Here is a 26,630-nt window from a genome sequence, read left to right as displayed (position 1 = left end):
AGCAGTTTTTTAACTCTGCCAGAAGAGAAAGAAATACACATTCACCTCAAGCTATATATGTGCTGGACTTACCAGTGCATTAAGTCGCACATAGCCTGCTGGCAAAAAAGAATTGCCATTGCCCTACTCTCATCTTTGATGTAACCTTTTATAGGGATTATATACTGTTTGATATAAAATCGGAATCTGACTTGTGAGATTTGTGAGATCATAGAGAAATTCCAATTGTTACAGTAGATCCCTCCATGTCAGGATTGGTGCACAAAAGATATAAGAAATGAGTAAGGATCCTTTGTTTGTGTGCCAGGTTTGCCCACAAACTGTGCTGTAGAATAGGAATAGGAGCAGAAGGAAACTTTGCCTTCCTGATCCAGTAACCGATTATTTTTTACTTTACCCCTCCAGTTTGATAGCGATCCAACATATAAGTCGGTAGCCTGTGTCAAGTGATACTTTTATAAAGAAGAGCACAGACCATGTCCAGTTGCTGTCATCTGAGATGTGGGGATGTGCTCTGTGCCTATCCCTGGTATCATGTGCACAGCCCTGGAAGATAAGCTGCTGACTTTTAAAAAGTCTTTAATTGGTTGAGGCCTGTCTGCTGTGAATTCACTTTCCCTGCTAGAATTATAGGATTACTCCCATCACTTTGGAGTCTTCACTGTGGAGTCTTAGGCAGTGCAAATATTAGTGGATGCTTTGTCACCATTGGTGTGAACTGTTCACAATGAAGTATGCAAAGAGCGACAACAGGAGGAAGGTCCTTCTCCTACCTGGCCGCCAAGACCTGGAACTCCCTCCCGACCCACCTCCGCCTGACCCAGGACCACCTCTCCTTCAGGAAGAAGCTCAAGACCTGGCTGTTCGAGCAGTAGCAGCACCCCCCCCCCCCTAGCGCCTTGAGACCCTCCGGGTGAGTAGTGCGCTCTATAAATGTCTTTGATTGATTGATTGATTGATATGCACTTGAATTTGATTGGTTCCCTCTTGATAAGTGTAAGAAATTGGGTTGTTGGATGAGGGGCTTGAAAATCTTTTCAAGCAGCAAGAACAATTCTTCTCAGGGTAAAGTCACAAGCAGCCTCTAATTTAACCCATGCACGACCCTGGGATAGCTTGGCCCAAGCTATCTGGCTTAACTCAGAGGCAATGTGTAAAGTATTTGTGCAACACTTCAGACAGTAACACAGTGAAACTACACCGCAAATGGATCCCCCACAGATTTAGAAAAATAGAGTAAATTAATAAAAACAAGACCAAAATAATAAAAATCTAATTAGTAGAACCGGAGATTTTCTATTTTGTAGATTGTAGTGACAAGTTCAGGCCAACTGCATGCGGGCTGGCTACAGGCTCCCATTTAGGCCTACTGAACAAAGGGGCATATTTACAAGCCCCTATCCCCATCACAACATCACTTTTCATGACGTTGTGGTCGTGATAGGGGCTTCGCCTTATTTACAAGGCAGCGTTAAGCCACTTAAGTGGCTTAACGCTGCCTTGTAAATAAGGCACCTATTCATACTATACTTAGTGGGAAAGGGGAGGGCTATGGGTGTAGCGGTGGGCGTTCCACCGCAATACTCATTGATTTTGACGCTGTCTCATATTTACAAGGGTGACATAAAAATGGGGTAGCGCCAACATTAAGACCAGGGAAAACCTGGTCTTACCCCGGAGCAGCGAGCAGAAATGCTTAATTTCTCCTAATTTTTGCTGTTTCCATTAGTGCTGCATTATGCAACTCTCATAGAAACAGCAAAACGCCATGGATGATTGTTTATGTGCAGGAAGGTGTCCTTCCTCAACGTGAATGGTAGATTTCCCCACGCAAGCGGTCATGACCATCTGTGGCCGCCCGCATTGAGTAATCTTGCTGGGAGGTGGCCTAGCATTGGATTTTTCTCGCTCACGTTTGCCAACTTAATGATGGCGACCTCTGACCCTGTTTTCCAGGCAGGTCGCTCCCCTCACCGCCACGCAGCCCCCAGTGTGACCTGCATTCTCGCTACCGCTCGCACCAGCCCTCTGCTTGGTATTTTTACTGCCGTCTCTGTGCCTCTCCCCGCCCCTCTCTCTTCCGTGCCCTGACTGCCTGTGCCTTTTTGCCTTTTGTATCCTGAGTGCCTGGGTCCATTTTTACTTTTGTATCCCGAGTGCCTGTGTCCCCCCTTGCATCTTGTGTCCTGAATTTTGCCCCCTTTTACTTCTGTACCCTTGTTTGCGCCTCGTTACTCTCCTCGCCACTCGCTCCCGCCACCGCATCCCGGTTGCACCGCCCCCTTGCATCCCATTGGCCGCCCCGCTCCCACCTCCCCGCTGCTCCTCCCTCCCTCTCTCCCTCATATGGAGGCCGCACAGCGGCCGCGCGAGCGCCCGTCTGCGCCAGTCCGCGCCTGGACCGCGGCCAGCGCCAGACCCCCTGGCCCTCGCAGACGCCAGCCCACCCGCCGGACCTACGATGCCGCCACCCTCATCGCACTCAACACCGGCCGGATCCCCGGCTGCTACCGAGCCACCCCAAGACGCCCCCTCGGACCATTCTCCAGCCAATCCTGCAAGTTCACCTGCATCCGGACCTGTACCGCACCCGCCAAGCCGACCACCAGCGGAAACCACCTGAAGTGCATCCTTCTCAACACCCGCTCCGTCCACAGACACGCCGTGGAACTCTGGAACCTGCTCGACACCACATCCCCAGACGTCGCCTTCCTCACGGAAACCTGGATGAACGCCTCCTCAGCACCCGACATCGCCATCGCCATCCCGGACGGATACAAGATCTCCCGGAGGGACCGCGTCAACCAGACAGGAGGAGGCATCGCCATCGTCCACAAGAACACCATCCGCATCACGACCAACTCCGAGGACACCCTCACAGCCGCCGAACATCTTCACTTCCAGATACACACCGACCCCAAGACCACACTCAGAGGACCCCTCATCTACAGACCCCCAGGACCCCACACTCAATTCAGCGAAGACATCGCAGACTTCATCAGCCCACACGCCCTCCCCTCCGCTGACTACATCCTCCTAGGGGACCTCAACTTCCACCTGGAGAACAACAACGACAACAACACCACCACCCTGCTGGACAACCTCGCCAACCTCGGACTTAAGCAACGGGTGAACACCCCCACCCACTACGCCAGACACACGCTGGACCCAGTCTTCTCGTCCAGCAAGTACATCTCCTTCAGCCACGCCACCGGACTCCACTGGACAGACCACAGCTGCGTCCACTTCAGCTTCAGAAGAACCACGACTCACCACCACCCGCAACAGGCTCCCCGCAGGAGCTGGAACAAGATCACCACCAACCAGCTCACCACATCACTGAGCCAGAACCCTCCCGCCAGCTATAGGGTCCCCAACCAAGCAGCCAACAAACTCACACAGTGGATCACCAACTACGCTGATGACCTCGCACCTCTGAAAAATCATCCCAGCAGGCCCGGCAGCAAGAAAGCCTCCTGGTTCAACGACGACCTCAAGAACTCCAAGAAAAACTGCAGTACCTTCGAGAAAGCCTGGCGAAAAAACCCGACCACTGACAACCTGCCCGCCCTCAAGCACGCCTCCCACAAACACCACCAGCTGATCCACACCACCAAGAGGACAGCATTCAAGGAACGACTAGACAACAACGCACACAACAGCAAGGAACTCTTCAGCATCGTCAAAGAGCTCTCCAACCCCAGCGCCGGAAACAACAACATCACTCCCTCACAAGACCTCTGCGACTCACTCGCCTCGTTCTTTCACCGCAAGATTGGCGAGATACACGAAAGCTTTGGCGCACAGACCACGCACCCAACCACCGAACCAACGCCCCCCACCACCACCCTCCGCGCCTGGACCCCGGTCAGCACCGAAGACACCATCCACACGATGAACACCATCCACTCCGGATCACCAACCGACCCATGCCCCCACCACGTCTTCAACAAGGCCAACTCCGTCATCGCACCCTAACTCCGGGACATCATCAACTGCTCCTTCGACACCGCCACCTTCCCGGAAAGCTGGAAGCATGCCGAACTCAGCGCCCTCCTGAAGAAACCATAAGCAGACCCCTCCGACCTCAAGAACTACCGCCACATCTCGCGCCTTCCTTTTCCTGTCAAAGTCATCGAGAAGACCGTCAACAAACAGCTGGCCGCCTTCCTCGAGACAAACGGATCTCTCGACACTCGCAGTCCGGCCTCCGAGCCAACCACAGCACCGAGACCGCCCTCATCGCAGCCACTGACGACATCCGAGCCCTGCTCGACAACGGGGAAACAGCGGCCCTCATCCTCCTGGACCTCTCCGCTGCGTTCAATACTGTCTGCCACCGCACCCCAGTGCAGCACCTCAGCAACATCGGAATCCAAGAGAAGGCACTAGACTGGATCATCTCGTTCCTCGCCGGAAGAACCCAGAGAGTCCGCCTCCCCCCGTTCAGATCTGAGGCCACCGAAGTCATCTGCGGCGTACCACAAGGATCATCACTCAGCCCCACCCTCTTCAATGTCTACATGAGCCCCCTCGCAACCTCAACATCATCTCCTACGCCGACGACACCCAGCTGATCCTCTCCCTCACCAACGACTCAGCCACCGCCAGAAACAACCTACACGAAGGGATGAAAGACGTAGCTGAGTGGATGATGAAAAGTCGACTGAAACTGAACTCAGACAAGACGGAAGTCCTCATCCTTGGATCATCACCCTCTGCCTGGGACGACTCCTGGTGGCCCACCGCCCTGGGCAGCGCACCCAAACCTACGGACCACGAACGCAACCTGGGCTTCATCCTGGACTCCTCCCTCTCGATGACCAGACAAGTCAACGCCGTCTCATCATCATGTTTCAACATGCTACGCATGCTCCGAAAGATCTTCCGATGGATCCCCACCGAAACCAGAAAGACGGTCACCCAGGCTCTCGTCACCAGCCGACTGGACTACGGAAACACCCTCTATGCCGGAACCACAGCCAAACTACAGAAAAGACTCCAACGCATCCAGAACGCCTCCGCACGACTCATCCTTGACATCCCCCGACACAGCCACATCTCCGGACACCTGAGAGACCTGCACTGGCTCCCCGTCAGCAAGAGAATCACGTTCCGACTCCTCACCCACGCACACAAGGCCCTCCACGACCTGGGCCCCAGGTACCTCAACAGCCGCCTGACCTTCTACACTCCCACCCGCCAGCTACGATCGACCAGCCACGCCCTCGCCGCCGTTCCATGCATCCGAAGAGCCACCAAGGGAGGAAGATCCTTCTCTTACCTGGCAGCCAAGACTTGGAACTCTCTCCCCATCCACCTCCGCCTGACCCAAGACCACCTCTCCTTCAGGAAGCAACTCAAGACCTGGCTGTTCGAGCAGTAGCGGACCCCCCCCCCACCCTAGCGCCTTGAGACCCTCCGGGTGAGCAGCGCGCTATACAAATGCCTTGATTGATTGATTGATTTAAAAAAAAAAATAATAATTATTAGCATTTCCAAGAAATATGACAATGTCAAACAGTGACAATGTTTCAGTACAAAATAACTCTTAAGAAACACTGCATTACAACACTCCGCCTCCAATTGTGCATACTTCGTCTGGTATCCTTAGGCAAACAGCTAGATGAACATTCATTTTCGTTAAACTCTCATATTCCAGTGCGTGCAATTTACAGTTGAACATCTGGTACATTAAGATAAGAAATTAGATAACACCAATAGTTTCTGGGTCCTGACCTCTGTGGTAACTCTTCCTCATAGGTCTGTAGATTGTCTTTGCAATATACTAGCAGCTAGATTCATGAAAGGGCCGTTTTGCGAGTATTTAATAGCGATTCATAAGGAATCGCTATTAAGGACTTGCAAAACGGGATTCATGTAGGAATTGCTAAATAAATTGCGATTCCTACACAATCCTTATTTGCGATTAGCAAATTGCTACAGGCCCATAGGAATGAATGGGGAGTTATTCCTTATTTGCGATTAGCAATTTGCTAATCGCAAATAAGGATGCGATTTCAAGGGTGCCAGGGGTGTCCAAAGGACACCCTGTAGCACCCCTGAAATGCAACATTACACAGGTGTTGCGCACACACATGTCCAAAGGACATGTGTGTGTGTAACATGCAACAGAGAATAATGCACTAAAGTGCTTTTTTCTATTTTTTTCGCTATTTACCACGAAGTCTGACTTCGTGGTAAATAGCGGCCAAATATTGTGAATTCGCAATTTAAAATTGGTTACTGAATTGCATTTAAGGAATCTCAAATAGAGATTCCTTAAATGCAATTCCTCGCTAAAATGCGAATTCTGTAATAGCGATTTTTGCATCCTGCAGTCTCACCATCGTTTTTCGAGAGGTGCAGCCCCCCACGACCGGAAACAGCCGTGAATCTTGATTTCCAAAAAGTTGTTCCTGTTTTGAGGGCGTGCTCACACTCAGGTAGGTAACCCCTTGATTAGTACCTAAGAGCGCAGTCTCACTCCAACCTTGGAGTCCTCATGCCTAACATGTTTAGAAGATTCCTTCTTCTTCCTCAGAGGCATTTGCAGCCTGATTCATGAAGCGAAATAGCGCCCGCAATCGCCGCGAAAATGCAATTGCGGGTGCAAAATACGGAATTGGCATTCAAGAACAAAATAGCGAATTCGCAAACACAGAATAGCGATTATAATAGCGATTACGCTATAATAGTCGCAGATTCCCGGTAGTCGAGCATTAGCGATACGGAAATAGCGACCAACCACGGAATCTGCGAAAAGAATAGCGAAACGCAATATATTCTCTATCGGCATTCATGAAAAATATACAATAGCGAAAAAACCCAAAATCTCACTTTTGCGCGGCGCAAATTAAGGACAACTCAAAGCAGGTGGTAACCATAAAAGCCATGATTAAGTAAAATTTGAAAAACAGTTGGCCAATCACCAACAGGTCCAGGCCTGACCAATCACACATAAGGACATTCAGCAGCAGCATTAGGCGTTCCACAATGCCAGGAATGTACATGGTGCCGAGGCGGCGAAGGCTACAGCGAGCAGCACGGAGGAGACGCATGAGGCAGGAAAGGATTTACCGGCAGCGGGTCACCTTGCTGGGCCAAACCAGAGAAAAGATATATGCAAAATACAGGCTGAATGGGGAAATGATCATCTGGCTGATACATGAACTTGACCCCCTCATGCAGCACCCAACAAGGCGAAACAATTCGGTGCCTACACATGTGCAGGTATTGTGCAGCCTGCACCTCCTGGCCTCCGGCAGTTTCCAGGGCATAGTAGCGGCTGCTGGGCGGATATCCCAGCCCACCATGTCACGCTGCCTCCCCACTTTCGTTGACGCCATGCTCACCCAGCTCCACCGCCACATCACATTTCCCACGAGCCAACAGGAATTGGACCTGACAAAACTACAATTTTACAATGTAGCCCATTTTCCCCATGTCCTCGGCTGCATAGACTGTACCCATGTCGCCATCTGCCCACCAGCTGCCACGGAGTATATGTACCGCAACAGGAAGTCCTACCACTCCCTCAACATACAGATGGTCTGCAATGCCAAGACCATCATCACTGACATTGTCGCCCAGTACCCAGGGAGTACCCATGACTCCTTTATCTTCAGGCACAGCGGACTCCACACACGACTGCTCAGGGGAGAGTTTGGGGAAGGACACCTACTTGGTAAGTACACTTTGTCGACAATGTCACATTGCAATGAAGTCACTGCGCTGCACAGGCAATCAACATCTGCTCCTCTCATTCAGGTGACAGTGGCTACGCCCTACGGGAATACCTCCTGACCCCTTACCTCAACCCTGCCACACCTCAGCAACGGCGCTACAATGTTGCGCACATCCGGACAAGGAACTGTATAGAAAGGACATTTGGGCTGCTCAAGAGCAGGTTCCGTATACTGCACAAGACAGGTGGGGCCATGTATTACAGTCCTGCTGCGTGCTGCCGCATTGTGGCTGTCTGTGCAATGCTTCATAACATTGCAACCAAGCGCCGGATACCTGTTGAGATCTCAGGCAGTGAATCAGAAGGGGACGACCGGCCACCAGCACATGCGCACCATGCACGCGGGGAGAACCCAGCTGAAGGCCACAGACGTCGCAACCACATCACAGAGAACAATTTCTAGCCCACCCTCTTCCCCCACCCCACATATCACAATTGCATGCAAAATGTAATGATTACACAAGGCTAATGTGTGCTGCAAAATAAATATATTTGTTTCATTCACAAAAAAAAGGTAATCAGTACAACTATTTACAACTAACAGTATTCCTTCATACTGCAGTGTGAAAGTACATGGCAGGCTTATAGTCAGCCTGTGCCAGTGTTTTTCTGACAGAGTCAATAGCGCATCCTGCGCGTTATGCCCAAGCGCCTCTGAGGCTCATCCTCTTCCGGGGCACCTGTACCTGGCGTTGCCCTGGTGCTGCGCCTAAGTGGCGGGACTAGTGTGGCAGATTGGCTGCTGACGCTGGAAGCCCCCTCACTGCCATCGTCACCCCCTACAGTGGCAGGTAGAGCAGGAGGGTGTAGTGCCGTTACCGCCGTGGTTAGGTGCTCCAGGACCCTGGTGATGTCCTCACAGCACTGTACTACTTGGTGCTGCTGTGTGAGTGACCGCCGCGACAACTGTGAGGTGGCATTTGCAGCCACATAATTAGACCTGCTGTAGGAGGCCAGCCGGCTCATGAGCTGGTGGTGGCGCCGGCTTGCTGCACTGCGCTGCTTGATCATCGCAGCAGTGTTTGCCTCCATGGCTGCAGTCATGCGGCCCATGGCCGCCGTCATGCGGTCCATGCGGTCTCCCACTCCGGCCACATTGCGCCCAATTTTGTGCAGCTGGAGCTGAATGGCACCTTGCTGCTGTGACTGGCGCTGATGGATCCTCAGCATGCGTCTTTCTACGCTCAAACAGGCATGGCGCTGTCCATTGCCCCTCCTGCTGATTGGAGCTGTGGTGTGATGGCGAGAACTCCCACGCCTGCTCTGCTGGCCTGTCACAGTGGCTGGCCGCTGTGTTGGCGCTGTCGCAGGCCCAGATGTCGTAGCACCAGCTGCAGGTGGTGTCACAGCAGGCGTTGCTGGTGCGGCAGGGACTGGAGGCACATTAGTGGGGTGCCTGACTCTGGCTGCGGGTGGAACGGCAGATGCAGAGGCCACAACGGTGGGGGGCCTGGCTTTGGCTGCGGGTGGGACGGCAGATGCAGAGGCCACAAAGGTGGGGGGCCTGGCTTTGGCTGCGGGTGGGACGGCAGATGCAGAGGCCACAACGGTGGGGGGCCTGGCTTTGGCTGCGGCTGGAACGGCAGATGCAGGGGCCACAACGGTGGGGGGCCTGGCTGCTGGTGTTGTTGCAGCGGCAGGGGCTGGTGCCTGGGTTTCCGGTTGAGAATCCTCCTCCTGGGCCTCCTCATCTATCTGCAGCCTCTCACTGTCACTGCTTTCTGCGCCACCTGTGAGGGTAAGTGGATACTCATTAGTTGCATGTGACTGTCAGACGTGCTGATGTTACATGCATGCTGGGTGACATTCCCTGGATGGCTGTGGATTTGCGTACTTTGGAACCTGTCTGGCTGCATTGTGGTACTACTACATTGTGGACATACTACATCTCCCACAATGCTTCAGGGCATTTCCTGATGCGCAACAAAGGCATGACTAAGGGCCATTATGTGAGCCTATTTGGTCAGGGACGGTCATAGGGGACAGGGTCGCAGTCGCATGCCACTTACCTTGGGTGTCTTGGCTGGGGCGGGAGGAGTCCAGAAGTGTGACGCCAACGCACGCCTCCCTCTCAAGGGTGTTCTCCACCTGGTCCTCCAAGGGTGTGTTGGGAGGGACTGTAGGTCCGCCACCTCCAGTGCCCGATGCCTCTCCAAGGCGCTCCGCCACCCTCTCCTTGGCACGACTTCGGAGGTCATACCATCGCTTCTTGAGCTCCTCCAATGACCTATCGGCCACACCCACGGAGTTCACACTGGAGGCTATTCCCAGCCAGATCCTCCTTTTGTCTTGCTCTGGGACCTTCCTGGAGTTGATCCCGAAGAGTCTGTCGTGGTTGGCCACCACCACTTCTATCAGGTTCTCGAGCTCCTGCTCTGAGAACTTCAGCTTTCTCTTACGCCCTGCGCTGTTGCTGGGGCCAGGAACAGGTTCCTCAGACATGGCAGCAGTTTGGTAGTAATTTCGCTATCACAAGATTAGCTGCTGCTTTCCGACTTGCTCCCTCGAGGTTTGCCTCACTGTGGTGTTTGGGGGTGGGAACTGCCTGCTTCCTGGTTGTGATGTCATCACTGGGCTCGAAAAGCGACTTCCAGTTTTCCCGATCGCGCGAGATTGCGACTCGCATTCCCGATCGCACGAGATTGCGACTCGCATTCCCGATCGCACGAGATTGCGACTCGCATTCCCGATCGCACGAGATTGCGACTCGCATTCCCGACGCAGGTAGCCGGAAATAGCGATTATTCTGCGATTATAGTTAGTCGCTAACGGATTTAGCGCCCGCGTGCGAGTCGCTTTTTTTTCCCGTAATGTACATGAATTCTGATTTGCGAGTTCTCAATAGCGATTCGCATTTTATCGCTATTTGAGACTCGCAAATGCCGTTTTTCATGAATCAGGCTGTTAGTCATTCCACAGTGATGCTGGTCAACCAATTCCCCCTGCTTGCTCATTCATTTATAGGCCTCTGGTGTGTCTTCCATAATGGATTTGTTCTATTGCAATAAATATATATATTGAAGAAGCCAAGGTCCTTGCTCACAAACAACTTTGACGTATAAAGCAGGTACGGACACCTCTTCTTGTGCAATTATGTCAGTGCTTTATTCCAGTATTTCCAGTATCAGTGCATAATTAAGTTAATAGGCTAATGCATTCATCCATGATGCGTATCGACCGCCAAGACATGGTCTTGATCACATGAGATATATATATATATATCTGATATATATATATATATATATCCAAGACCCATAATCCTCTCACCTGAAAAGATCTGAGCACATATAGGTTAGAGAGCTTGCAAACTTTATTTTGACCAGCATGATGCATTTCGGCACATCTACCTTTCTCAATTGCCGCTGTCTCGAGTGTTGCAAATCTTCATGTTTTTAAACGATAATTGCCTCTCAGTGATTGGTGGAAATCCAAAGGTGTATCTTGGCACTCCGAGTCCGTTATGCAGGCACTCTTGGTAAGTACCTTTATAATCCACAGTGGGCTGCGCTTGCAGCTTCCCTTCACGCACACCAGTATCACAAAAAACCCTGTTACAAGCCTCTTGAACCCTCATCCAGCCACTTACGTCCCATCAGATGCATTTATGATGTTTACATGAATGGCACCCAAGCAATGTTGAAAGTACTGCAGGTTAAATAACAATTTCCATGAGATGTGGCAATACTATGTATTGCTCACAGCGACAACCAGTGCTGGTGGACTTCCATGTGCTTTCTCATCTCTGTGGGTTACCTCATTCTGTTAGCAGCTGTCTAGTTTGTCTGAAAGTATATTGCAGCTTTTGAATTTTGGGAACAGGTGGTAACAGTAGGTTGCACAGACCATCTGAAGCTAACGAATGTTCCAAGATGCCCTTCATCCCTTGTCATTAACTTGCAGAACTTCCTTGATTGTTCCAGTTGTACAGGATTACATCTGATTTATGTAAATCTCTAAACTACTTGCTTGAAAGTACCCTTCCTATTGGAAGAGCCGGGTTCCACGTTGTAGATTTACTCTCGAACCCCAGGCTGATGTCTCTTTTTAGCAGTATGAAAGCGTGGAGGGGAAGAAAATCGTTAGCTAACTAATCATTATCATTCCAATTGCCTATAACTCCGAGGAAACAATGCCAGGAACAGTTGGACATCAAGTACCTCAAGATGAGGGTGTAGAAATACATTTGAACTAATACAAAGCCCAACCTATGGGTGAAATTAAGTCAGCGCAGCATGCACAGAATAATCAGTTCCAGAATCAGAATACAGAAAATGATGGCCCCTTCATTGAGATTTCCCTTCATTGGAGGTTCGTAGGTGTAAAGCATTAGTCTGTCAAATGTCAAATGTCAAATGTCAAAAACTTTTATATAGCGCAACAAATCACCAGAAAGGTCTCAGGGCGCTTGGTAGTGACGGCAGTTGACCACTTGCAGGGAGCAAAAGTGAGTAAGAGGGAGATTACTTAGGAAAGAGCCAAGTTTTCAGGCTCCTGCGGAACGCTAGATGGTTAGAGAGAGACAGCAAATGGGAAGGCAATTTATTCCATAACTGCGGTGCCAGATAAGAGAAAGCCCTGCATCCATTCTGGAAGTACGCGCCTTAGGTTGAACAAGAAGGGACTTCGAGCTTGAACGTAAGGTTCTAGACGGTCTATACCATGCCTACACTACCACTAACGTGACATCCTTACTTCGCGTTTCCCCAGGCAAGATACGTAAAAGTGTCAGCATGTGAAGGCTTCCTAAGAAGTCCACTCACGTTGAATGGGTCAAGTAGCGTAAAGCTACAGACCTCGTTCTAAGATGCTCTCTCTCTCTCAAGGCAAGGCAGAAGTCCCCCCGGCACTGTCCCTAATTTAAACACATGAACTTGCAGGTAGTATCCCAAGATGCATTGTGACATCACACCACCCAAGCAAGCCACATCCTTGTAGGTAGATTTCCATGTGGCAGCGATGCTCACAGGCCTTTGCTAGATGACCTTGATTCCCAGGCTTACACTGATGAGAAACTACAACAGCTCTTTATTAGCAGTATCGCCATTCAATTTATCCTCTCCTCCCTAAGCCTAACTCCTAAAACAAATACGTTATTCTATCTAACAAGGATGAATTTCTCCATCGGCAACAGAAACTTGAGAAAGAACAAATTCAACATGCACATGAAATTTACTACTAAGTCTAATGTAAGAGCTTCCAGGGGAAAAATACAATTCAGGTCTAAAGAAATCGGTCAACTTAAGAAATGGCACACAGCCTCATGAAGGTACACATCTAACATGAACATTATTACCAACCACATCCAACATGTTACATAAGCACATCAATTGCATGAATACTCGTTAGCTACATGTACAAATTATGTACGTTAATGTTTTTGACTAATCACATGTGGTTGCAATGTTAATTTCTTCACATTTATATTTAAAATATCCATAACACCTCACCTTTCACGTTACTACAGCACACATTCTAATGGCCTAATGTTAATACAACAAAGGATTATAAGTAGGTACGAACTACCCATGATTATAATGAACCCCTACAAATGAAAGAGGAAAGTCTGTGCTCTAACACTATGATGGATTAGGCCTGTATTGGACTTCTGTGTCAATGGCTTACTTCATACCTCTATAAGGAGACATAGGTGATAAGCGTGTAGCCTAGTACAGGTCAAAATGTTAGTCTGGACACGGGAATTTATTTAAACACACTTTGGAAATGACTCCTAAGCACATGGACTGGTTTTCAAGTCAGAATCAGCAGTTTTTTAACTCTGCCAGAAGAGAAAGAAATACACATTCACCTCAAGCTATATATGTGCTGGACTTACCAGTGCATTAAGTCGCACATAGCCTGCTGGCAAAAAAGAATTGCGATTGCCCTACTCTCATCTTTGATGTAACCTTTTATAGGGATTATATACTGTTTGATATAAAATCGGAATCTGACTTGTGAGATTTGTGAGATCATAGAGAAATTCCAATTGTTACAGTAGATCCCTCCATATCAGGATTGGTGCACAAAAGATATAAGAAATGAGTAAGGATCCTTTGTTTGTGTGCCAGGTTTGCCCACAAACTGTGCTGTAGAATAGGAATAGGAGCAGAAGGAAACTTTGCCTTCCTGATCCAGTAGCCGATTATTTTTTACTTTACCCCTCCAGTTTGATAGCGATCCAACATATAAGTCGGTAGCCTGTGTCAAGTGATACTTTTATAAAGAAGAGCACAGACCATGTCCAGTTGCTGTCATCTGAGATGTGGGGATGTGCTCTGTGCCTATCCCTGGTATCATGTGCACAGCCCTGGAAGATAAGCTGCTGACTTTTAAAAAGTCTTTAATTGGTTGAGGCCTGTCTGCTGTGAATTCACTTTCCCTGCTAGAATTATAGGATTACTCCCATCACTTTGGAGTCTTCACTGTGGAGTCTTAGGCAGTGCAAATATTAGTGGATGCTTTGTCACCATTGGTGTGAACTGTTCACAATGAAGTATGCGAAGAGCGACAACAGGAGGAAGGTCCTTCTCCTACCTGGCCGCCAAGACCTGGAACTCCCTCCCGACCCACCTCCGCCTGACCCAGGACCACCTCTCCTTCAGGAAGAAGCTCAAGACCTGGCTGTTCGAGCAGTAGCAGCACCCCCCCCCCCCCTAGCGCCTTGAGACCCTCCGGGTGAGTAGTGCGCTCTATAAATGTCTTTGATTGATTGATTGATTGATATGCACTTGAATTTGATTGGTTCCCTCTTGATAAGTGTAAGAAATTGGGTTGTTGGATGAGGGGCTTGAAAATCTTTTCAAGCAGCAAGAACAATTCTTCTCAGGGTAAAGTCACAAGCAGCCTCTAATTTAACCCATGCACGACCCTGGGATAGCTTGGCCCAAGCTATCTGGCTTAACTCAGAGGCAATGTGTAAAGTATTTGTGCAACACTTCAGACAGTAACACAGTGAAACTACACCGCAAATGGATCCCCCACAGATTTAGAAAAATAGAGTAAATTAATAAAAACAAGACCAAAATAATAAAAATCTAATTAGTAGAACCGGAGATTTTCTATTTTGTAGATTGTAGTGACAAGTTCAGGCCAACTGCATGCGGGCTGGCTACAGGCTCCCATTTAGGCCTACTGAACAAAGGGGCATATTTACAAGCCCCTATCCCCATCACAACATCACTTTTCATGACGTTGTGGTCGCGATAGGGGCTTCGCCTTATTTACAAGGCAGCGTTAAGCCACTTAAGTGGCTTAACGCTGCCTTGTAAATAAGGCACCTATTCATACTATACTTAGTGGGAAAGGGGAGGGCTATGGGTGTAGCGGTGGGCGTTCCACCGCAATACTCATTGATTTTGACGCTGTCTCATATTTACAAGGGTGACATAAAAATGGGGTAGCGCCAACATTAAGACCAGGGAAAACCTGGTCTTACCCCGGAGCAGCGAGCAGAAATGCTTAATTTCTCCTAATTTTTGCTGTTTCCATTAGTGCTGCATTATGCAACTCTCATAGAAACAGCAAAACGCCATGGATGATTGTTTATGTGCAGGAAGGTGTCCTTCCTCAACGTGAATGGTAGATTTCTCCACGCAAGCGGTCATGACCATCTGTGGCCGCCCGCATTGAGTAATCTTGCTGGGAGGTGGCCTAGCATTGGATTTTTCTCGCTCACGCTTGCCAACTTAATGATGGCGACCTCTGACCCTGTTTTCCAGGCAGGTCGCTCCCCTCACCGCCACGCAGCCCCCAGTGTGACCTGCATTCTCGCTACCGCTCGCACCAGCCCTCTGCTTGGTATTTTTACTGCCGTCTCTGTGCCTCTCCCCGCCCCTCTCTCTTCCGTGCCCTGACTGCCTGTGCCTTTTTGCCTTTTGTATCCTGAGTGCCTGGGTCCATTTTTACTTTTGTATCCCGAGTGCCTGTGTCCCCCCTTGCATCTTGTGTCCTGAATTTTGCCCCCTTTTACTTCTGTACCCTTGTTTGCGCCTCGTTACTCTCCTCGCCACTCGCTCCCGCCACCGCATCCCGGTTGCACCGCCCCCTTGCATCCCATTGGCCGCCCCGCTCCCACCTCCCCGCTGCTCCTCCCTCCCTCTCTCCCTCATATGGAGGCCGCGCAGCGGCCGCGCGAGCGCCCGTCTGCGCCAGTCCGCGCCTGGACCGCGGCCAGCGCCAGACCCCCTGGCCCTCGCAGACGCCAGCCCACCCGCCGGACCTACGATGCCGCCACCCTCATCGCACTCAACACCGGCCGGATCCCCGGCTGCTACCGAGCCACCCCAAGACGCCCCCTCGGACCATTCTCCAGCCAATCCTGCAAGTTCACCTGCATCCGGACCTGTACCGCACCCGCCAAGCCGACCACCAGCGGAAACCACCTGAAGTGCATCCTTCTCAACACCCGCTCCGTCCACAGACACGCCGTGGAACTCTGGAACCTGCTCGACACCACATCCCCAGACGTCGCCTTCCTCACGGAAACCTGGATGAACGCCTCCTCAGCACCCGACATCGCCATCGCCATCCCGGACGGATACAAGATCTCCCGGAGGGACCGCGTCAACCAGACAGGAGGAGGCATCGCCATCGTCCACAAGAACACCATCCGCATCACGACCAACTCCGAGGACACCCTCACAGCCGCCGAACATCTTCACTTCCAGATACACACCGACCCCAAGACCACACTCAGAGGACCCCTCATCTACAGACCCCCAGGACCCCACACTCAATTCAGCGAAGACATCGCAGGCTTCATCAGCCCACACGCCCTCCCCTCCGCTGACTACATCCTCCTAGGGGACCTCAACTTCCACCTGGAGAACAACAACGACAACAACACCACCACCCTGCTGGACAACCTCGCCAACCTCGGACTTAAGCAACGGGTGAACACCCCCACCCACTACGCCAGACACACGCTGGACCCAGTCTTCTCGTCCAGCAAGTACATCTCCTTCAGCCACGCCACCGGACTCCACTGGACAGACCACAGCTGCGTCCACTTCAGCTTCAGAAGAACCACGACTCACCACCACCCGCAACAGGCTCCCCGCAGGAGCTGGAACAAGATCACCACCAACCAGCTCACCACATCACTGAGCCAGAACCCTCCCGCCAGCTATAGGGTCCCCAACCAAGCAGCCAACAAACTCACACAGTGGATCACCAACTACGCTGATGACCTCGCACCTCTGAAAAATCATCCCAGCAGGCCCGGCAGCAAGAAAGCCTCCTGGTTCAACGACGACCTCAAGAACTCCAAGAAAAACTGCAGTACCTTCGAGAAAGCCTGGCGAAAAAACCCGACCACTGACAACCTGCCCGCCCTCAAGCACGCCTCCCACAAACACCACCAGCTGATCCACACCACCAAGAGGACAGCATTCAAGGAACGACTAGACAACAACGCACACAACAGCAAGGAACTCTTCAGCATCGTCAAAGAGCTCTCCAACCCCAGTGCCGGAAACAACAACATCACTCCCTCACAAGACCTCTGCGACTCACTCGCCTCGTTCTTTCACCGCAAGATTGGCGAGATACACGAAAGCTTTGGCGCACAGACCACGCACCCAACCACCGAACCAACGCCCCCCACCACCACCCTCCGCGCCTGGACCCCGGTCAGCACCGAAGACACCATCCACACGATGAACACCATCCACTCCGGATCACCAACCGACCCATGCCCCCACCACGTCTTCAACAAGGCCAACTCCGTCATCGCACCCTAACTCCGGGACATCATCAACTGCTCCTTCGACACCGCCACCTTCCCGGAAAGCTGGAAGCATGCCGAACTCAGCGCCCTCCTGAAGAAACCATAAGCAGACCCCTCCGACCTCAAGAACTACCGCCACATCTCGCGCCTTCCTTTTCCTGTCAAAGTCATCGAGAAGACCGTCAACAAACAGCTGGCCGCCTTCCTCGAGACAAACGGATCTCTCGACACTCGCAGTCCGGCTTCCGAGCCAACCACAGCACCGAGACCGCCCTCATCGCAGCCACTGACGACATCCGAGCCCTGCTCGACAACGGGGAAACAGCGGCCCTCATCCTCCTGGACCTCTCCGCTGCGTTCAATACTGTCTGCCACCGCACCCCAGTGCAGCACCTCAGCAACATCGGAATCCAAGAGAAGGCACTAGACTGGATCATCTCGTTCCTCGCCGGAAGAACCCAGAGAGTCCGCCTCCCCCCGTTCAGATCTGAGGCCACCGAAGTCATCTGCGGCGTACCACAAGGATAATCACTCAGCCCCACCCTCTTCAATGTCTACATGAGCCCCCTCGCAACCTCAACATCATCTCCTACGCCGACGACACCCAGCTGATCCTCTCCCTCACCAACGACTCAGCCACCGCCAGAAACAACCTACACGAAGGGATGAAAGACGTAGCTGAGTGGATGATGAAAAGTCGACTGAAACTGAACTCAGACAAGACGGAAGTCCTCATCCTTGGATCATCACCCTCTGCCTGGGACGACTCCTGGTGGCCCACCGCCCTGGGCAGCGCACCCAAACCTACGGACCACGAACGCAACCTGGGCTTCATCCTGGACTCCTCCCTCTCGATGACCAGACAAGTCAACGCCGTCTCATCATCATGTTTCAACATGCTACGCATGCTCCGAAAGATCTTCCGATGGATCCCCACCGAAACCAGAAAGACGGTCACCCAGGCTCTCGTCACCAGCCGACTGGACTACGGAAACACCCTCCATGCCGGAACCACAGCCAAACTACAGAAAAGACTCCAACGCATCCAGAACGCCTCCGCACGACTCATCCTTGACATCCCCCGACACAGCCACATCTCCGGACACCTGAGAGACCTGCACTGGCTCCCCGTCAGCAAGAGAATCACGTTCCGACTCCTCACCCACGCACACAAGGCCCTCCACGACCTGGGCCCCAGGTACCTCAACAGCCGCCTGACCTTCTACACTCCCACCCGCCAGCTACGATCGACCAGCCACGCCCTCGCCGCCGTTCCATGCATCCGAAGAGCCACCAAGGGAGGAAGATCCTTCTCTTACCTGGCAGCCAAGACTTGGAACTCTCTCCCCATCCACCTCCGCCTGACCCAAGACCACCTCTCCTTCAGGAAGCAACTCAAGACCTGGCTGTTCGAGCAGTAGCGGACCCCCCCCCCCCACCCTAGCGCCTTGAGACCCTCCGGGTGAGCAGCGCGCTATACAAATGCCTTGATTGATTGATTGATTTAAAAAAAAAAAAAAAATTATTAGCATTTCCAAGAAATATGACAATGTCAAACAGTGACAATGTTTCAGTACAAAATAACTCTTAAGAAACACTGCATTACAACACTCCGCCTCCAATTGTGCATACTTCGTCTGGTATCCTTAGGCAAACAGCTAGATGAACATTCATTTTCGTTAAACTCTCATATTCCAGTGCGTGCAATTTACAGTTGAACATCTGGTACATTAAGATAAGAAATTAGATAACACCAATAGTTTCTGGGTCCTGACCTCTGTGGTAACTCTTCCTCATAGGTCTGTAGATTGTCTTTGCAATATACTAGCAGCTAGATTCATGAAAGGGCCGTTTTGCGAGTATTTAATAGCGATTCATAAGGAATCGCTATTAAGGACTTGCAAAACGGGATTCATGTAGGAATTGCTAAATAAATTGCGATTCCTACACAATCCTTATTTGCGATTAGCAAATTGCTACAGGCCCATAGGAATGAATGGGGAGTTATTCCTTATTTGCGATTAGCAATTTGCTAATCGCAAATAAGGATGCGATTTCAAGGGTGCCAGGGGTGTCCAAAGGACACCCTGTAGCACCCCTGAAATGCAACATTACACAGGTGTTGCGCACACACATGTCCAAAGGACATGTGTGTGTGTAACATGCAACAGAGAATAATGCACTAAAGTGCTTTTTTCTATTTTTTTCGCTATTTACCACGAAGTCTGACTTCGTGGTAAATAGCGGCCAAATATTGTGAATTCGCAATTTAAAATTGGTTACTGAATTGCATTTAAGGAATCTCAAATAGAGATTCCTTAAATGCAATTCCTCGCTAAAATGCGAATTCTGTAATAGCGATTTTTGCATCCTGCAGTCTCACCATCGTTTTTCGAGAGGTGCAGCCCCCCACGACCGGAAACAGCCGTGAATCTTGATTTCCAAAAAGTTGTTCCTGTTTTGAGGGCGTGCTCACACTCAGGTAGGTAACCCCTTGATTAGTACCTAAGAGCGCAGTCTCACTCCAACCTTGGAGTCCTCATGCCTAACATGTTTAGAAGATTCCTTCTTCTTCCTCAGAGGCATTTGCAGCCTGATTCATGAAGCGAAATAGCGCCCGCAATCGCTGCGAAAATGCAATTGCGGGTGCAAAATACGGAATTGGCATTCAAGAACAAAATAGCGAATTCGCAAACACAGAATAGCGATTATAATAGCGATTACGCTATAATAGTCGCAGATTCCCGGTAGTCGAGCATTAGCGATACGGAAATAGCGACCAACCACGGAATCTGCGAAAAGAATAGCGAAACGCAATATATTCTCTATCGGCATTCATGAAAAATATACAATAGCGAAAAACCCCAAAATCTCACTTTTGCGCGGCGCAAATTAAGGACAACTCAAAGCAGGTGGTAACCATAAAAGCCATGATTAAGTAAAATTTGAAAAACAGTTGGCCAATCACCAACAGGTCCAGGCCTGACCAATCACACATAAGGACATTCAGCAGCAGCATTAGGCGTTCCACAATGCCAGGAATGTACATGGTGCCGAGGCGGCGAAGGCTACAGCGAGCAGCACGGAGGAGACGCATGAGGCAGGAAAGGATTTACCGGCAGCGGGTCACCTTGCTGGGCCAAACCAGAGAAAAGATATATGCAAAATACAGGCTGAATGGGGAAATGATCATCTGGCTGATACATGAACTTGACCCCCTCATGCAGCACCCAACAAGGCGAAACAATTCGGTGCCTACACATGTGCAGGTATTGTGCAGCCTGCACCTCCTGGCCTCCGGCAGTTTCCAGGGCATAGTAGCGGCTGCTGGGCGGATATCCCAGCCCACCATGTCACGCTGCCTCCACACTTTCGTTGACGCCATGCTCACCCAGCTCCACCGCCACATCACATTTCCCACGAGCCAACAGGAATTGGACCTGACAAAACTACAATTTTACAATGTAGCCCATTTTCCCCATGTCCTCGGCTGCATAGACTGTACCCACGTCGCCATCTGCCCACCAGCTGCCACGGAGTATATGTACCGCAACAGGAAGTCCTACCACTCCCTCAACATACAGATGGTCTGCAATGCCAAGACCATCATCACTGACATTGTCGCCCAGTACCCAGGGAGTACCCATGACTCCTTTATCTTCAGGCACAGCGGACTCCACACACGACTGCTCAGGGGAGAGTTTGGGGAAGGACACCTACTTGGTAAGTACACTTTGTCGACAATGTCACATTGCAATGAAGTCACTGCGCTGCACAGGCAATCAACATCTGCTCCTCTCATTCAGGTGACAATGGCTACGCCCTACGGGAATACCTCCTGACCCCTTACCTCAACCCTGCCACACCTCAGCAACGGCGCTACAATGTTGCGCACATCCGGACAAGGAACTGTATAGAAAGGACATTTGGGCTGCTCAAGAGCAGGTTCCGTATACTGCACAAGACAGGTGGGGCCATGTATTACAGTCCTGCTGCGTGCTGCCGCATTGTGGCTGTCTGTGCAATGCTTCATAACATTGCAACCAAGCGCCGGATACCTGTTGAGATCTCAGGCAGTGAATCAGAAGGGGACGACCGGCCACCAGCACATGCGCACCATGCACGCGGGGAGAACCCAGCTGAAGGCCACAGACGTCGCAACCACATCACAGAGAACAATTTCTAGCCCACCCTCTTCCCCCACCCCACATATCACAATTGCATGCAAAATGTAATGATTACACAAGGCTAATGTGTGCTGCAAAATAAATATATTTGTTTCATTCACAAAAAAAAGGTAATCAGTACAACTATTTACAACTAACAGTATTCCTTCATACTGCAGTGTGAAAGTACATGGCAGGCTTATAGTCAGCCTGTGCCAGTGTTTTTCTGACAGAGTCAATAGCGCATCCTGCGCGTTATGCCCAAGCGCCTCTGAGGCTCATCCTCTTCCGGGGCACCTGTACCTGGCGTTGCCCTGGTGCTGCGCCTAAGTGGCGGGACTAGTGTGGCAGATTGGCTGCTGACGCTGGAAGCCCCCTCACTGCCATCGTCACCCCCTACAGTGGCAGGTAGAGCAGGAGGGTGTAGTGCCGTTAGCGCCGTGGTTAGGTGCTCCAGGACCCTGGTGATGTCCTCACAGCACTGTACTACTTGGTGCTGCTGTGTGAGTGACCGCCGCGACAACTGTGAGGTGGCATTTGTAGCCACATAATTAGACCTGCTGTAGGAGGCCAGCCGGCTCATGAGCTGGTGGTGGCGCCGGCTTGCTGCACTGCGCTGCTTGATCATCGCAGCAGTGTTTGCCTCCATGGCTGCAGTCATGCGGCCCATGGCCGCCGTCATGCGGTCCATGCGGTCTCCCACTCCGGCCACATTGCGCCCAATTTTGTGCAGCTGGAGCTGAATGGCACCTTGCTGCTGTGACTGGCGCTGATGGATCCTCAGCATGCGTCTTTCTACGCTCAAACAGGCATGGCGCTGTCCATTGCCCCTCCTGCTGATTGGAGCTGTGGTGTGATGGCGAGAACTCCCACGCCTGCTCTGCTGGCCTGTCACAGTGGCTGGCCGCTGTGTTGGCGCTGTCGCAGGCCCAGATGTCGTAGCACCAGCTGCAGGTGGTGTCACAGCAGGCGTTGCTGGTGCGGCAGGGACTGGAGGCACATTAGTGGGGTGCCTGACTCTGGCTGCGGGTGGAACGGCAGATGCAGAGGCCACAACGGTGGGGGGCCTGGCTTTGGCTGCGGGTGGGACGGCAGATGCAGAGGCCACAAAGGTGGGGGGCCTGGCTTTGGCTGCGGGTGGGACGGCAGATGCAGAGGCCACAACGGTGGGGGGCCTGGCTTTGGCTGCGGCTGGAACGGCAGATGCAGGGGCCACAACGGTGGGGGGCCTGGCTGCTGGTGTTGTTGCAGCGGCAGGGGCTGGTGCCTGGGTTTCCGGTTGAGAATCCTCCTCCTGGGCCTCCTCATCTATCTGCAGCCTCTCACTGTCACTGCTTTCTGCGCCACCTGTGAGGGTAAGTGGATACTCATTAGTTGCATGTGACTGTCAGACGTGCTGATGTTACATGCATGCTGGGTGACATTCCCTGGATGGCTGTGGATTTGCGTACTTTGGAACCTGTCTGGCTGCATTGTGGTACTACTACATTGTGGACATACTACATCTCCCACAATGCTTCAGGGCATTTCCTGATGCGCAACAAAGGCATGACTAAGGGCCATTATGTGAGCCTATTTGGTCAGGGACGGTCATAGGGGACAGGGTCGCAGTCGCATGCCACTTACCTTGGGTGTCTTGGCTGGGGCGGGAGGAGTCCAGAAGTGTGACGCCAACGCACGCCTCCCTCTCAAGGGTGTTCTCCACCTGGTCCTCCAAGGGTGTGTTGGGAGGGACTGTAGGTCCGCCACCTCCAGTGCCCGATGCCTCTCCAAGGCGCTCCGCCACCCTCTCCTTGGCACGACTTCGGAGGTCATACCATCGCTTCTTGAGCTCCTCCAATGACCTATCGGCCACACCCACGGAGTTCACACTGGAGGCTATTCCCAGCCAGATCCTCCTTTTGTCTTGCTCTGGGACCTTCCTGGAGTTGATCCCGAAGAGTCTGTCGTGGTTGGCCACCACCCCTTCTATCAGGTTCTCGAGCTCCTGCTCTGAGAACTTCAGCTTTCTCTTACGCCCTGCGCTGTTGCTGGGGCCAGGAACAGGTTCCTCAGACATGGCAGCAGTTTGGTAGTAATTTCGCTATCACAAGATTAGCTGCTGCTTTCCGACTTGCTCCCTCGAGGTTTGCCTCACTGTGGTGTTTGGGGGTGGGAACTGCCTGCTTCCTGGTTGTGATGTCATCACTGGGCTCGAAAAGCGACTTCCCGTTTTCCCGATCGCGTGAGATTGCGACTCGCATTCCCGATCGCACGAGATTGCGACTCGCATTCCCGATCGCACGAGATTGCGACTCGCATTCCCGATCGCACGAGATTGCGACTCGCATTCCCGACGCAGGTAGCCGGAAATAGCGATTATTCTGCGATTATAGTTAGTCGCTAACGGATTTAGCGCCCGCGTGCGAGTCGCTTTTTTTTCCCGTAATGTACATGAATTCTGATTTGCGAGTTCTCAATAGCGATTCGCATTTTATCGCTATTTGAGACTCGCAAATGCCGTTTTTCATGAATCAGGCTGTTAGTCATTCCACAGTGATGCTGGTCAACCAATTCCCCCTGCTTGCTCATTCATTTATAGGCCTCTGGTGTGTCTTCCATAATGGATTTGTTCTATTGCAATAAATATATATATTGAAGAAGCCAAGGTCCTTGCTCACAAACAACTTTGACGTATAAAGCAGGTACGGACACCTCTTCTTGTGCAATTATGTCAGTGCTTTATTCCAGTATTTCCAGTATCAGTGCATAATTAAGTTAATAGGCTAATGCATTCATCCATGATGCGTATCGACCGCCAAGACATGGTCTTGATCACATGAGATATATATATATATATCTGATATATATATATATATATATCCAAGACCCATAATCCTCTCACCTGAAAAGATCTGAGCACATATAGGTTAGAGAGCTTGCAAACTTTATTTTGACCAGCATGATGCATTTCGGCACATCTACCTTTCTCAAATGCCGCTGTCTCGAGTGTTGCAAATCTTCATGTTTTTAAACGATAATTGCCTCTCAGTGATTGGTGGAAATCCAAAGGTGTATCTTGGCACTCCGAGTCCGTTATGCAGGCACTCTTGGTAAGTACCTTTATAATCCACAGTGGGCTGCGCTTGCAGCTTCCCTTCACGCACACCAGTATCACAAAAAACCCTGTTACAAGCCTCTTGAACCCTCATCCAGCCACTTACGTCCCATCAGATGCATTTATGATGTTTACATGAATGGCACCCAAGCAATGTTGAAAGTACTGCAGGTTAAATAACAATTTCCATGAGATGTGGCAATACTATGTATTGCTCACAGCGACAACCAGTGCTGGTGGACTTCCATGTGCTTTCTCATCTCTGTGGGTTACCTCATTCTGTTAGCAGCTGTCTAGTTTGTCTGAAAGTATATTGCAGCTTTTGAATTTTGGGAACAGGTGGTAACAGTAGGTTGCACAGACCATCTGAAGCTAACGAATGTTCCAAGATGCCCTTCATCCCTTGTCATTAACTTGCAGAACTTCCTTCATTGTTCCAGTTGTACAGGATTACATCTGATTTATGTAAATCTCTAAACTACTTGCTTGAAAGTACCCTTCCTATTGGAAGAGCCGGGTTCCACGTTGTAGATTTACTCTCGAACCCCAGGCTGATGTCTCTTTTTAGCAGTATGAAAGCGTGGAGGGGAAGAAAATCGTTAGCTAACTAATCATTATCATTCCAATTGCCTATAACTCCGAGGAAACAATGCCAGGAACAGTTGGACATCAAGTACCTCAAGATGAGGGTGTAGAAATACATTTGAACTAATACAAAGCCCAACCTATGGGTGAAATTAAGTCAGCGCAGCATGCACAGAATAATCAGTTCCAGAATCAGAATACAGAAAATGATGGCCCCTTCATTGAGATTTCCCTTCATTGGAGGTTCGTAGGTGTAAAGCATTAGTCTGTCAAATGTCAAATGTCAAATGTCAAAAACTTTTATATAGCGCAACAAATCACCAGAAAGGTCTCAGGGCGCTTGGTAGTGACGGCAGTTGACCACTTGCAGGGAGCAAAAGTGAGTAAGAGGGAGATTACTTAGGAAAGAGCCAAGTTTTCAGGCTCCTGCGGAACGCTAGATGGTTAGAGAGAGACAGCAAATGGGAAGGCAATTTATTCCATAACTGCGGTGCCAGATAAGAGAAAGCCCTGCATCCATTCTGGAAGTACGCGCCTTAGGTTGAACAAGAAGGGACTTCGAGCTTGAACGTAAGGTTCTAGACGGTCTATACCATGCCTACACTACCACTAACGTGACATCCTTACTTCGCGTTTCCCCAGGCAAGATACGTAAAAGTGTCAGCATGTGAAGGCTTCCTAAGAAGTCCACTCACGTTGAATGGGTCAAGTAGCGTAAAGCTACAGACCTCGTTCTAAGATGCTCTCTCTCTCTCAAGGCAAGGCAGAAGTCCCCCCGGCACTGTCCCTAATTTAAACACATGAACTTGCAGGTAGTATCCCAAGATGCATTGTGACATCACACCACCCAAGCAAGCCACATCCTTGTAGGTAGATTTCCATGTGGCAGCGATGCTCACAGGCCTTTGCTAGATGACCTTGATTCCCAGGCTTACACTGATGAGAAACTACAACAGCTCTTTATTAGCAGTATCGCCATTCAATTTATCCTCTCCTCCCTAAGCCTAACTCCTAAAACAAATACGTTATTCTATCTAACAAGGATGAATTTCTCCATCGGCAACAGAAACTTGAGAAAGAACAAATTCAACATGCACATGAAATTTACTACTAAGTCTAATGCAAGAGCTTCCAGGGGAAAAATACAATTCAGGTCTAAAGAAATCGGTCAACTTAAGAAATGGCACACAGCCTCATGAAGGTACACATCTAACATGAACATTATTACCAACCACATCCAACATGTTACATAAGCACATCAATTGCATGAATACTCGTTAGCTACATGTACAAATTATGTACGTTAAT

This window comes from Lissotriton helveticus, chromosome 2_1 (genome assembly GCF_964261635.1).
Source record: "Lissotriton helveticus chromosome 2_1, aLisHel1.1, whole genome shotgun sequence".
NCBI classification, from domain to species: domain Eukaryota; kingdom Metazoa; phylum Chordata; class Amphibia; order Caudata; family Salamandridae; genus Lissotriton; species Lissotriton helveticus.
The sequence above is the reverse complement of the archived record's forward strand: the minus strand, read 5'-3'. Positions refer to the sequence as shown.